Source organism: Zonotrichia albicollis, chromosome Z (assembly GCF_047830755.1).
Source record: "Zonotrichia albicollis isolate bZonAlb1 chromosome Z, bZonAlb1.hap1, whole genome shotgun sequence".
NCBI classification, from domain to species: Eukaryota; Metazoa; Chordata; class Aves; order Passeriformes; family Passerellidae; genus Zonotrichia; species Zonotrichia albicollis.
In genome coordinates, this window is record NC_133860.1 from 45,435,947 (window position 1) to 45,449,479 (window position 13,533).

Sequence of the window (13,533 nt, forward strand, 5' to 3'; positions counted from 1 at the left end):
GGAATGAACATATTTTTAAAAATGAAATCTAAATATTAGTCAAAGAGAACAGATCAATGGGAAGTCAGAAGCATAGCAATAAAACAAATTTATACTTGTGACCATGCAGTTTGTTTTATGGAGATGACACATGTAATTTTATTAGAGGACGTAACACATTATGAATCAACATCTCAATTCCCACTATTAACACACAATTACATCTTCAAGCCATTTTTAAGGGCCGAAACCTGTTGCTTTCCCTTTCTTATACTACAAACTCTGGGACAAGTACTAAAGCATTTCTGACCAAAACTTACACACACATACACAGCTTTCTTTATCACAGATGACAAAAACATAACTTCTATTTTCCTATCAGCCAGATCCACCTGTTTTTCTGACTTGGACATTTTATCTTTTCCCATTTTATAACATATGGGAAGAAAATGCTCGTAGTTTTTCAAAATATTAATTATTTGTAAGTACAGGAAAAAAAATTAACTACTAGCTCCAGTTTAACCCTTTTTTCAGTAGGCTACAGATGGACGGTCTGTTGATGTTTAGCTCTCAAGAAATTCAGCTGTGTATGAAGAGTTACCATCCTTGGATCATACCATGTAACAGAAAATACAACTATGCTGACACAAGAACTTCTGAATATCTCAAACTTACATCTGTGTTTAGAACACATGCCATTAAAAGCTTCTGAGACTTACAGCACTGAGTTGTTACAAGTCTTAGCCAAATAATCTAGTATTTTATCCTGAAATCAAGCAGTGGGTGCCCTTATATGTCAATCTTTCACATGGAAAGTAATCCTAAAACTTCTCTTCATCTCAGTTGCCTGAAATATGTTTGTGACAAGCAAACTTGTAACCAGTGTTTTGAGACTGCATTAAGAATCCATCTTCATCAGGTCATGAACGTTGGTCACTGCACTGAAATCATGATCCTGTGTCCAGCTCTTCCCTGAATTCAAGAAATGTCAGTTTCTTCAGAATTCAATAAGGAGAAATCAATAGTAAAGTAGGCTAAAGGAGTGAAGATACTGAAGACCTTCAAGCCCTATTAAGGACAGGAAATTTGACTCAGTGCCCCTTATCAAGATCATGGCAGGAAATTTTAAGATCTGGAATTTGAATCTGCCTCCACAGGAAGTATGGTACAAAACAGTAACATAAAGTCTGGATATTCCAGACCACACAAGTTCATAAGTTTATAGTGTTTGTCAACTGACCATCTGAATGACCTGAAACAACAGCAGTAAAAAACTGCTACACGAAACAGATACAACTGAATCAGTGTAAACCCATAACTTTTAAAACACTGGAAGGTCTGTTTCATAAGACAGAATAATTACTTACATGATAAATTGTGCTATTGCTTTGCAGGACCATGTCTAATTCTGAGTTTACTGCAAAGAAACCTTTCCTCAGCGTGACTTAAATTTGTTAGCAAAGGGTACTTCGGAGACAAAACCTAAATTCTGTGAACTAGCCTGAGGTTTGCAAAACCCTAAGCCATTCTCATCTCCACACCACCACAGAGCCAGCATGCTGAACTCTCTATACATTTACTTGCTCACTACTGTTCCATGCAATACCCTCTCAGGACTGTGCTCCTTACCCTAGAAAGGAGTTTCAAAGTTAGAGAAAGCCAGAGCAACTCAGGACAACCTTCCATCAGAAAGCACTTGGAAAGAGACAATGAAGAGCTGTGTTCTCATCTTAATTGCCTCACTTCACTCTTGCCTCACTTCAAAATCAAGACTTGCAGCTCAAAAGTTTTTCCACAAATTAAGGGAATGAAGCTATATTTCTGTCCTACTTACCTCCACTTATTATTAAATAATAATTATATTAAATTACATTAAATCTGTGGTTTAACACTAAGCAGGTTCTATTCTCTAAAGAACTATAACGATGATGTAGCTCACAGAAGAGTTTCCGTGTTTTTTTCAGAAAGTCTAATGAATAAACTTCCTAGAAGTTACAGGGAATTGCTATTAATATTACTCAGTTTCAACTCTGAGGAATTAGAAACACCCTGGATTCTACACTTTTCCATTTACTAAATCTGACAGGAAAACAATACAATGAATATGGAAGAGTTATTTATCAATTCCTCTGCAAACTGCAACTCAGTTGAATTGATTTAACATAGAGTGGACAAAACAAAATAGGAGTAAACTAAAGCTAAAGACAAATACAAATGTTGATATGATAGTTCAACCTGTCAAGCTTAGCTACCACAGTGTGTCAACTCACATCATAGCTAACAGTCAATTTGATAAATCAGCTACTATACAGGTAGCTCAACTGCTCCTCACTATCCAAGGCTCATGTAACTTTGAAAACAGCTGGACTTTCCTATAGAAGTAATCGAAATAATTTACATGCATTGTAATAGTTTTCAAGTAATGTATTTTATAAATGACTGTTATAGTCTCTTGAACTATATAAACAACACCTTTCTATAACTTAACTGTAAAATGCATATCAGATAATCATTAAATTAGTCCAGATTTTTCCATCAGAAATTTTGAGACAATTTAGTTTTTAAATGGCAATTATGCAACAACTATTTTTCTTAAAAACATTGAAAAGGAAGAATAGGAGTTTAATTAAAGAAAGTAGTTCTAAAGAAAGGTTATTTTTTTTTATTGTATCTTCTAAATTCTTTGGGATACAAAGTAATTAACACTGACTTCCAATAATGAACACAATATATAAAATATTAACTAGAAAGACAAATTAACAATCCTTTGTGTATAGCCACATGTCCTTCCTAATGGAAGAACTACAATGTGCATCTCATCAGCAAAAACAAGAGGTAGGAAACATTTACTCTTCCTTCATTAAGTCTGTAACTCTATTGTATCTACTCTCAAGCCACAGAACAATAAGGAGGTAAGAATACAGCAGGTATATTACTAGGAAAATAAAACAGTTAGGATGGAGAATTTTGAATACTTTTTGCAGCAGTTAAATAGAAAATAAGTCTTCAAATTCATGAGACATTAAATGTAAGACAGAAATCCTGACATTGATCACTGCTTCCAAAGGCATGAGAACTACACCTATTTTGGGGTTTTTTTTGCTTTCCCCATACCAAAAATGAATAGATTAAGTCCTCTTTAGATAATGCTAGTTACTTTTTACCATTCAACTCTGTTAGTTTCACTGCTAATTTCATTCCCAGCTCTCTGCAGTGCCGAATGCTACCATGATGCAAGGAAGAAAAAGCTCAAGTGATAAGACTAATTTTCTTAAGATGATGCCACACAGTACAACAGCAACATTTCAAAATGCTTTGTGGATAATCTGCAAGAGATCACACCAAAAGACAACAGTACAAATTGACAGTCCTAGTCATCTAATGCACTAGGAAAGGAAACTTCAGAAATTCAATAAACCTCCAATATCATTGTCAGATTAGAGAGATACATAAGCAAGACTGCTTGCCATCCTCCCTTCTTCCCACCCCAGATTTAGGAACTTTTGGGGAGAGGGGAAGAAAATCAGACCAAAGGTATTAGAAAATCACCTGAAAATTTAGCAGACATAAACTGGACAATTCACTGGAGCCAAAAATGTATTTTTAATAAATAAATAGCTATCTATAACCTTAATAACTGTCTTGCAAATAGTTCTGTCACAGAATCTTATTATGCTATTAAAGTTGCTTATAAAGGATGTACAGTTAGCAGCACATAAAAAAGTAATCAGACAAAAAAACCCCAAAACCCCAGAACACCTTAACTGAGGAAGAATAGTCTGAGTCAATGGCACCTGCAAACTGACATACTGCACCTTTTAACAGACATGCCTCTTTCTATTTCTACTTTGCAATGTTGCATGATTTAACTACACTGTTTCAGAGTTTAGAAAATAATCCCTGAGGTGGTATGTAAGAGAAGGCATAGTTAGATTAAATATAATGAGAATGTAGAAGAGAGAATCTACTTACTTGGTACATTAACAGCAAACACGACTTGAGTCATTAGTTGCAGCAGCAGCATCCAAAGCCTGAACAAAATCTAAATACATGGTTCTTGCCTTAAAGACCTTATAAACTTACTTGAAATCAGTCTTCAAAAAGAAGAAATGAAATAACTAAATATATTGTTTACTCAGTGATGATCTAAGAAGCTGAGATGGACTCAACATACTGGGTCTATAAGTGAATGAAATGACCTTTAAAATAGTGTTAAATTGCTCTTTCCTCTCTTTGATGAATAAATAAAATCATAAATACTGTAAGTATACTTCAGTTATTCATGTACAATATTTGGCATTCTCATAGCATTGCTGTGAATGTCATGCAAGAATTTAAAGAAGACAGGTTAGAAATAAATTAGATATTCAAAGAGGAAGTCTAAATTGCTAGAAATTAACCTACCAAGTCTCACTAAAATTTGTATTGTAAAATTTGTATTGGAAATTTCTTTATCAAACAGAACTTACAATATATTCCACCCACTACCTCTTGATTTTAGGAAGTTCCTAACTAACCAAACACCTTATAATAGTGGAACAGGTAGAACAACTAAATTGTTTGCAACAGTGTCCAAAATGAAGCAATTTAAGGTGTACTACCCTAGCTACACTCTGCGTCTTTTCGCATGTTTCCAAAAGGAAATTACTCGACATCATTAATCACCTACACAGAGGGAAAAATATTAACTTATTAATTTTATAGGGTATGATAAAAAAATAGATATTACTAAACTACAATTAAGTTACTACAATTAATTTCTAATTTGACAGGTTCGTATATCCATAGAGAATTTTTCTGAATGAAACTTAGTGGAACTTATAAATATGTAGAGGCAGCGGCTGGTTTAGGCACTATTTTGCTTTTTTGTTGGGTTTTTGTTTGTTTGTTTTGTAGGTTTTGTTTTTTGATTGTTGTTGTTGTTGTTTCTTTGGGGTTTTTTTTAGGGGGTAGGGTGTGAGGGGGAGGTGGGTTGGTGGCTTTCTTTCCCAGAACTACTGATTGAAGGAGAAAAGCATCCTGTCCTTTTTGCAATTCATAAGTACATACCCTTTCATGCCCACCTCAGTTTCATCTAGGAAGAGCTTCAGTGAGAAAGGAAAAAAATTGTATATACAGCAATATATTTTTTAAAAAGAGTTCACATATGAGCAAATTGGCTATATAATATGTGAACATAGACTTATAAATGAAAAATATAACATACAATAAAGGTCACTCCAAAATGCATCTATGCCTCACATAAATTCATGTAGTACTTCAATAAGTATACAGCTTATATAATTTTAGCTATATGTTAAACAGACATAATTTACATATAAATATGTTTTCTTTTGATGAACAGAAATTGAGTTTTAAGTGTGTGAATCTACATACACAGACATAATCCGATTCAGAACAGCCAATTTACTCTATGATTTTTAACATAATATTGTCAAAACAGTAGGTTTGCTATATTGCACTGCACAGAAAAGAAAAGTGTAAAAATTTCAGTAATGTTTATTCAAGTCTTATATGCCTTATCAATGCATTTCAATGAACAAACTTTTAGGATTTTCTCTCCTTTTTGTATTTCAAATAGCACAGCACCCTCTGGTGCATCCGCTAGAAAAAGAAAACAACTAACAATAAACACCAGTCATTGTGATAAAAAAGTCAACATAAAAAGAAGAAAAAAGGAGTCCTTAGAAACAAAAATATAGAAAAATTATTAGAAAACTAACTTCAATTTCATTCTTCCCTATTAAAATCTTTTGTAATTGAGATAATTATAACTACTGAATAAAAAATTTTAGAAGAAACCTGCAGATATGCTAAGACAGCGAGGTGCCAGAAAAATAAAATTAAACATACATTTGTTTCACACTAATGTTGTGTTCTTACTAGTAATTCATTTGTATTAAAAAATATTCCAAAAAGAAATAATCTTTAAGTAGAAAAGATAAGGCAGTGAAACAAAATGTTACACCAAGCAATATATCTGCTCTTGGTCTTGCAAGAGTAATGTTTACTAGGTCTACAGCTATCCACACACTCAAATTGCTGAATTTCACACCAAAATACTCACATCTCCTTTCAAAGTCCAATGAGAAAACAAAAAATTAAAATTATTGTATTATATGAAATATTTAAAACTCTGCTGACATTTTAAGTATTAAAGCATAAAGTCTAGTATGACACATCAAACTATTAAAATACACCTAGTTACTAGGAAAATAATTTCCTACAAAAGTACATTTTTCTAATCACAGAAGTGGAGATCACCATCTGCTTTAGGAAGCTCTTTTGTAAACCTCTGGAAGAAGGCACAAGGAATGAAAGTGACACCTGTTTAAATCAGCCATCTGTCCCTAACAAACTAGATTTAGCCAAATCTAAAAATCAAAATCTCAGATGAGAGAAAAGAGAAGTATTGTTTTGATTGACAACCAACTGTAGGCAAAATACATAGACAATAAACTTGTGGCTAATTGAAATAAAAGGTGTTAAACTTCAGTTATTCATTTTAAAAGCCTCATTAAGTTTTCAGCCCTAATTTTTGGCCAAAAGAAAAAAAAAACCAAAAAAAATTTTCATTGATAAATTCAAAACATTCTTCTTTTTGTATTCTAGTACATAAATTTAACAATTTTGCTCAATTTTGAAATGGAATTCCAACTACAAGGATACTAAATTGCCACTGAAAGCTTATTTTTTATTTGTATTGTAGAGCATTCATATGTCTTTCCAACTGACAATGATTTTAAAAAATATTTTAATAGTCATATATATTTTTAAAGCCTATTCATTTTTTAAGCATTCTGCATGACACATACCTGCAGGTGGTAAGCTGTTGAAGACTGCATGTAAAAAATAAAACTTATACAGAATATTTTCAGAGGGAAGAAAGCCTTTCAAATTAAAGCATGAAAATGAGAAAAATTAACTACAACACTAAAAGGAACTACAATGATAAACTACTATTGCATTATAGCCACTGGCTTATGTTTCAAGTAAGAGAAGCAAACAAAAGCAGCTGGACTTCTCAAAAGTTTAGTGAATGGAAATAATGTGCAACATTTATTTCTCTAGGCAGTTTTTGATTAACAATACCCTGTCAGGAAGGAACAAGAAATGGGATAGTGCTAACAAAGCTGAACCTAATTATCTAATAAAGCATCATGTCTTTAAAATCTTCAACAGCTTTTGACAGTATATTTGACACTGATTTCTTTTACCTACACTATCTTACTGAAAGGATTTCTTCAAAGTAGCCTAATGAAGGTTAGTTGACTAGTAGCACAATAGAGCAGCTGATCCTTACTGTTTTGTTTGGATATGTTGAAACAAAACTAGATAGTCACACTCTGTAAGTCATGAAAACCTATACATTTAAAATAAATAAATAAATAAATAAATAAATAAATATCACAAGCCATGTCATTTTTAAACACTAGTTAGCATTACAAACACCAACTATTTTGTTAGCTGTGGTCATTAGGGAATCAGAATGTATAATGCAGATGTCGTCTGTGATCACTGCAGTATCTCAGAGAGAATAAAAAGTCAATACTTTTCTCAGTGCAGTCCATAATATTAAAAGCAGTGATTACACCTTCTTTATTATTTTCCAAATTGTAGTCACTGGCAAAGGAACATGCAGCCAAATAGCACTACAAAGGTCATTGGTTTTAGACAAAAACATGTGCTTTTAATATGATTTTTCAGAAACACCTGTATACATCACCCAGAAGAATTAGAACAGAAACTTTGTCTCACACACAGGCACACACTTTCCTTTGCTACCCAGTGGCCTGGATATATGTTCTGCAAAGACAGATTTCAATACCCAGGAATAATCCCATCCTGAGCAGTATTCTGTCCTGCTCTAAGAGAGCTTCTCAAGAAAGGTATGGCGCAGAACTGACATCTTTTCAACAACAACAGATGCCAGGAATTATTTCAAAACCAATTAATCACAGAAACTAACAACAAATTCATGAAGACTTAGATGTGCCATATAATTGATACCCTACTAGAACTCACACTGAAAATTCTTAGTGTATTTAGAACTTATTTACACCAGGGCCTACAAAATTAGCACACAGTGGCTTCATCTTGGAGTAAAAAAATTAAAAGATGACGATGTAGGGGCTTTTGGTCATTATCTAAAATAATTTATTTTCTAAGTTCTTGTGAACTATGAAATATTAAAACACATTTTAAAAAAGATCCAATATGTCTTGCCCTGAGGAAAATCAGTATCAAACAATGCACTAACCACTTAGCAGATCTTTTAGTTAATACCTGCTTGAAAAAATTGCCCCAGTCACTCTCATTGGTAGTTCCAATGTGAGACAACTCCTGTATCTTACACTGGATATCTAAGGATATAAAAATGGAAAAGGTGTATGCACAATTACATGTAGGGTTTAGATTAAAAACAAGAGCATTATTTTTCCTAATTATATTACTAAATAAATAAGGAAATAAATAAGTCACCACTTCATATCTACCAAAACAACACATGATTTGACAAGTCAAAGGGGAGAGTGGAAGTGGGTATGGAAATGTTAAGATGTTAAATGTTTCATTGGCATAAAAGATGCCAAAAATTCACTTCATCCAAAGAATTTAAAAAGTATATGAAGTATGATTTGACATCAATGACGACACAAATCTTTAGACCTTAATAAGCAGTCACAAAATGGATGAAGAAAGCAAGCATTTTGGATTAGAACTAAGAAGGAAGTCATACTCATTAATAACATGAGTCCTCCTACATCTCTTTGAGGGGTAAATAGCTGCCCCTTCCCTCTTTCACAAAAGTACTCCTGAAAAGCAGTACCACTAAGAAAATCACACAGACTTCTTTTTCATACTGTTTTTTCCTCCTTTCTTTGCTGCTTAGCACTGAAACCCACAGTCAGTGTCTTGAATTTCCTTCATCGTGGAGAGTTTAAGGAAACAAATGGATTCGCTCAACATGAACATAACTCACTGTGCAATAAACTAGACCTACACAGGCACTGTTCCATGCTACACTGTCACTATGAAAGCATAATTTAAAAACAATTCCCTGCACAACGAGTACAATAAGAAAAAAACCCAACCTGCTACTCTATTTATGTATTAGCGGGGGTATTGAATAAACAAAACCCCACTTCCCAATACAAAGAAAATATAGCTTACGCAAAACCAAACTGCAATATTAATTATGAATAAAAGAAAAAATTACACAGAGAAAGTACAAAAAATAAAAGGGGGTTGATATGATCGATAGTACGAGAGTATCATTAAAAGATGTAGCAAGTTCACAAAAACCTGCAACATTTAGTCATTTAGTAGTCAAATCAAATCAGAACAAGGCCCCTCTAAGTGAAACGGGGAAATCAACCCCTGCTCTTGCTGTCCTACAGGATCCGTCTCCGACTGCATCTTTCCTCTCGACCCTACGCCTTTTTTCAGGTTTAAAGCCATTAACCTTTGACTGCGGCCGCAGCGCATTCCCTGATTTCTCCATTTCCCGACCCGTACAAACGAGACCCAACTCAGACGCACACCCACCGCATCCCAGCGATTGTCCTGGAGGTCCCGCAGCGTGCCTGCGTCCCCGGCATCGCCCAGCCTTTCCTCCTCCTCGGCCCGCACGGCGGCTGGCCCCGCTCCCCGCCCGACACCCCCGTCTATGCCCGCCGCCCCTCTCCCCCCGACCGCACAGCGCTCCCGAGAGGGCCCCGGGGGTTCGGCGGGGAGCTCCGCGTCCCCTGGCCGCCCCGCGAACACGGGCGCAGCCCGAGGGCGCAGCCCGGGCCCGGATGCCTCAGGGAGAAGGAGGAGGGAGGGCCGGGGTGCGCCCGCCGAGCGCATTCACCTGTGCCGGGGCGGGCTGCGGCGGCGCTCCCGCTGTCGCTGCTGCTGCTGGCGGCGGCTGCGGTTGTTGTTGTTGTTGTTGTGGTGGGTGACGGTGAGGCAGGGGGTGCGGAGCAGCGGCAGGAGGAGGAGGAGCAGGAGCGGGAGCGGAGCGGCTGTTGTTGATGGGTAACAGTCGCCAGGACTACGGTGACTATGGCGCTCGACTCACAAGGCAACGGTTGCTATAACTCACAAAAGGAGAGCGGGAGCGGGAGGGAGGGACCGACGGGCGGACGGAGGGAGGCGGGGGCGGCGGCGCGGCCGAGCGCCCCGGAAGGGGCGGGGCCTGCGGTAACGGCTGGCGCGGGGCGGCTTTCCCGGCGCCCCGGCCCGGGGCACGCGCCCGCCCGGTTCTCGGCCGGCGCGGGGGGAGCGCGCACGGTGGGCCCGGCGCCGTGCGGGGCGCGCGGCGACCGCGCGAAGCCCGGCGGGGGGGTGTGGCCGCGCGGGGGCCGCCTTACGCCACTTCCGGCAGGGGGCCGGGCAGGAGGGGCTCGGCGGCCGCCGTCCCTCCCGCCTCAAGATGGCGGCGGACAGGCTGCTCCCCCACCGCCCGTGGCCCGCGCTGCCATTTTCGAGGGGGGAGGAGGAGGAGGAGTGGGTCGCCGGCGACAAGTGGCGATGGAAAGGGAAGCGCTGCCGCCGCTATGCTTGTCGTTTTTCCTGTCCCACCGTCTCGCCGGTGGCCTCGTGTCAACCCTGCCGACCCCGAACTTGTGCGGGGCCCGAGCCAAGGCCCCGGAGTGCCCGGTGGCCGCTCTCAGCCCACGTGGCTTTCTGGCCGAGTGGGTGCGTTGGGCCCTTGTCCCAGCTGGCGCACCGACTCACAGAATCCATTAGGTTGGAAAAGACCTCTGAGGTCGCCGATTCTAATCCGTGACCAAACACCACTATGTCACCTAGACACTGCACTGAGTGCCACGTCCAGTCTTTCCTTAAACACTTCCAGGGAGGTTAGCACTAAATGAGGTTACGGGATGCTCGCCTGACAGGCTGTGTCTGTTCCTTCCAGGTGTATAGAGAGTCACAGGGTTGGAAGGGACCTCTGGAGATCATCTAGTCCAACCCTACCCCCGCCCCGTGCCAAGGCAGGGTCATCCAGAGCTGGTTGCACGGGAACGTGTCCACGTGGGTTTTGAATGTCTTCCGAGAGGGGATATCCAGGACCTCGGTGGGCGGCCTGTCCCAGTGCTTGCCAAACTCAGGAAGTTCCTTCAGTGGGTATGTATATGTTGAAGCTATGTATAGTGGCCCTACGTCTGCAGGCTGCTACTGTGTCTCCCGGTGGTCCCTGTGCATCGCCATCTGCAGCCTGTTACTAACCAGAAATGTATCTCTGAAGCTTTATACACAGTGGCAGCAGTCTGTGTTGCCAGTAATGCTATAATCCATGTAAACCGTGGAGTTCCCCCTTTATCTATGTACTGGTCTGTGTCCTCACATGTTCTACCAACCTATGGTTTACCAGTCCCATCTTTTTAATACCTCCTGCTAAGAGCACCTGACATTTGTGTGGAATGGTCTACAACCAATTCTACTCCACTTGTCCCTACAGAAAAAAATTGAAATTGCTCTTACATTAGTAGATTCACTCTGATTTTCAGGGCCCTGTGCAACCATCTTAAGCTATGGCAACTATTTACTAAAAAATACTGGGAATTAGGGTTAAGTGTATACAAATAAGATCTTGATTGACAGAGATTTAAATCCATAACAGAACAATCTTGAATTAATAAAACTGTTTAAAGCCCTTCTACAGCTGAAGCTATGTCTTAATATTTCTGCTGTGGAACCTGATTTTTGAGAGATGGTAAACTAGTAACTTCAGCTGAGATCTTCAACCTCATTGGATGTCTGGGTGTTTTAAGAGGTCACCCTCACATGACTAACCTTTTCAAAAACATGAAAATGAGACACAACTATAAGCAATCTAATTTAATAAAAATATATAGCAATGCATTCAATTAAAGGTAAAAGATGTTTTGATAAATATCTTTCATTCTATCTAGCAAATACAGATGCTTTAATTTAGCTTGTACTTGGAAAGCTTTTATGATTTGTGTTTCATACATTTTTAAATTTCATATGAACAAGGTTCATACTATTTGGTTTGGTGGAAAACCAAACAGAGGTGTCAGATACTGAGTAGTTTTACCAGAAAACTGTTGCTAAAGCGATGTGACCTAATTCCATGGTAAAGCTTTAGCAACATTCATGTCATCTATGTTGCTAAAGAAAGCATTGATGTTAAGTATTTTAATTCTGGATATTTTCTGTTGTGTCAATTGTCACTTGCATTGTTATGTGCTTGGCAACCTTAGTAGGGTGAACTGTGGTGAATGTGTAAAGTTGGAGGATAAAAGCATTGGGCTGTTGATTTTCTTCCTGAAATCATGGAACTTTATGTGTCTATATGTGTGGAAAGAGCAAATCAGGGCCTTGGCAGAAATTTAAAATATCTTATAAATATCACTATACATCTTCCCTGGGCCAGTATATTAGTGAATATTTGAATTTATGGCAACATTTCAGTCTATAGGAAAATGATCAATTTCTTTGTTAAAGGGAAGTGTATACTTTCAAATAAAATAAATTTCAAATAAATTTCTGCAAATTTGTATCCTAGCATTTTATCAATTTGATCTTTATCAAAGACTTCATTTTTTATGAAGACTTTTTTTTAAATTTATACAACAGTTATTCGCTGCAAGACAATCCCTAAAACATTCAGTCCCTTCATAGAATTTTTGTAACTAATGACATTAAACAACCTGCCAAATTTAAATATGAAAGCAGTGTTGATTAAAAGTGGTTGTGTTGCTCAAAGCCTTGTGTTTTATGTTTAGATGCAGAATATGCTGCATAGTAAAGTAATTTTATACCTTTTTACATGGATAAGGAACAATCAGAATGTAATGAATGTTTTTTACTAAAAGATGGTTGGACAGAAGTTGCTTGTGTACCTTGAAAATTATCACTTTCTGTTGCCAGATTCAAATCTTCAACACCTCTGAAAAAATAACTGGTGTCATATGCAGGAATTTCTACTGCAATCTTGTATGTTGCAAATGGTAATGGAAGACTTTCCCATTTCTTGTTCCTATTAATTCCTATTAATTCCTTTTTTTTCATACTAGATTTATAATACTTTAAGTGTTTTATTTTCAACAGAGCTACATTGCTATCCTTTCAGAACTTTTTTGAAGCACAGAATCTTACACAGTTTGTTTCCTATTAAGTCATAATTAGCCTGTCTAGTAATTTTGTATAACATTGCCCTTTTTTTATTTATGTCCATTTCATAGGTTGTTTGCATTTCCAAATGGTTTTCAGATACATTCTGCCATTTGTTGCATTTCTGAAACGTACCACAAGTCATTCCTGCCACAGAACACAGTAGCTATCTGTCTTATGAAGCAGTACGAAGACAATCCAAAGTACTAAGGAAAAGTGTGTAAGAGCAATCCAACTGATTCAGACCATGGATATACTTACTGGACAAAGTAGTGTAAGTTAATGCCTTGACAAGTGCAATAAGAAGCATAAGTGCATTTTGCTTATTTAACTTTGCCAACCTATCTCCATTTTCATGATTTTCTGAACTCTGCGTGATAATCTTTTTATCTATATCAGAGAGTCTTTTCCAAAAACTTCGCTAGT

At 37.8% G+C, this 13,533-nt stretch overlaps 2 protein-coding genes across 13 annotated transcripts in view; one reads left to right on the plus strand and one right to left on the minus strand.

Moving 5' to 3' along the window:
* RFX3 (regulatory factor X3) overlaps positions 1 to 10,256 on the minus strand; it is a 104,874-nt gene extending 94,618 nt beyond the window's left edge. Inside the window, exon 1 of one of the 4 annotated variants that reach the window (XM_014267957.3) lies at positions 9,833 to 10,255. The gene's annotated coding sequence lies outside the window, so the exon portion shown is untranslated. Of the gene's footprint in view, positions 1 to 9,525; positions 9,784 to 9,832 lie in introns of those variants that run through there. The other 3 variants (XM_005488271.4, XM_074532848.1, XM_074532849.1) reach the window with 3 other exon arrangements.
* Positions 10,101 to 13,533, plus strand: part of LOC106629451 (uncharacterized) — a 41,889-nt gene continuing 38,456 nt past the window's right edge. For 7 of the 9 annotated variants that reach the window (XM_074532854.1, XM_074532853.1, XM_074532858.1 and 4 more), the window contains exons 1-3: positions 10,132 to 10,254; positions 10,886 to 11,094; positions 13,179 to 13,381. The gene's annotated coding sequence lies outside the window, so the exon portion shown is untranslated. Of the gene's footprint in view, positions 10,255 to 10,885; positions 11,095 to 13,178; positions 13,382 to 13,533 lie in introns of all 9 variants that reach the window. The other 2 variants (XM_074532855.1, XM_074532859.1) reach the window with 2 other exon arrangements.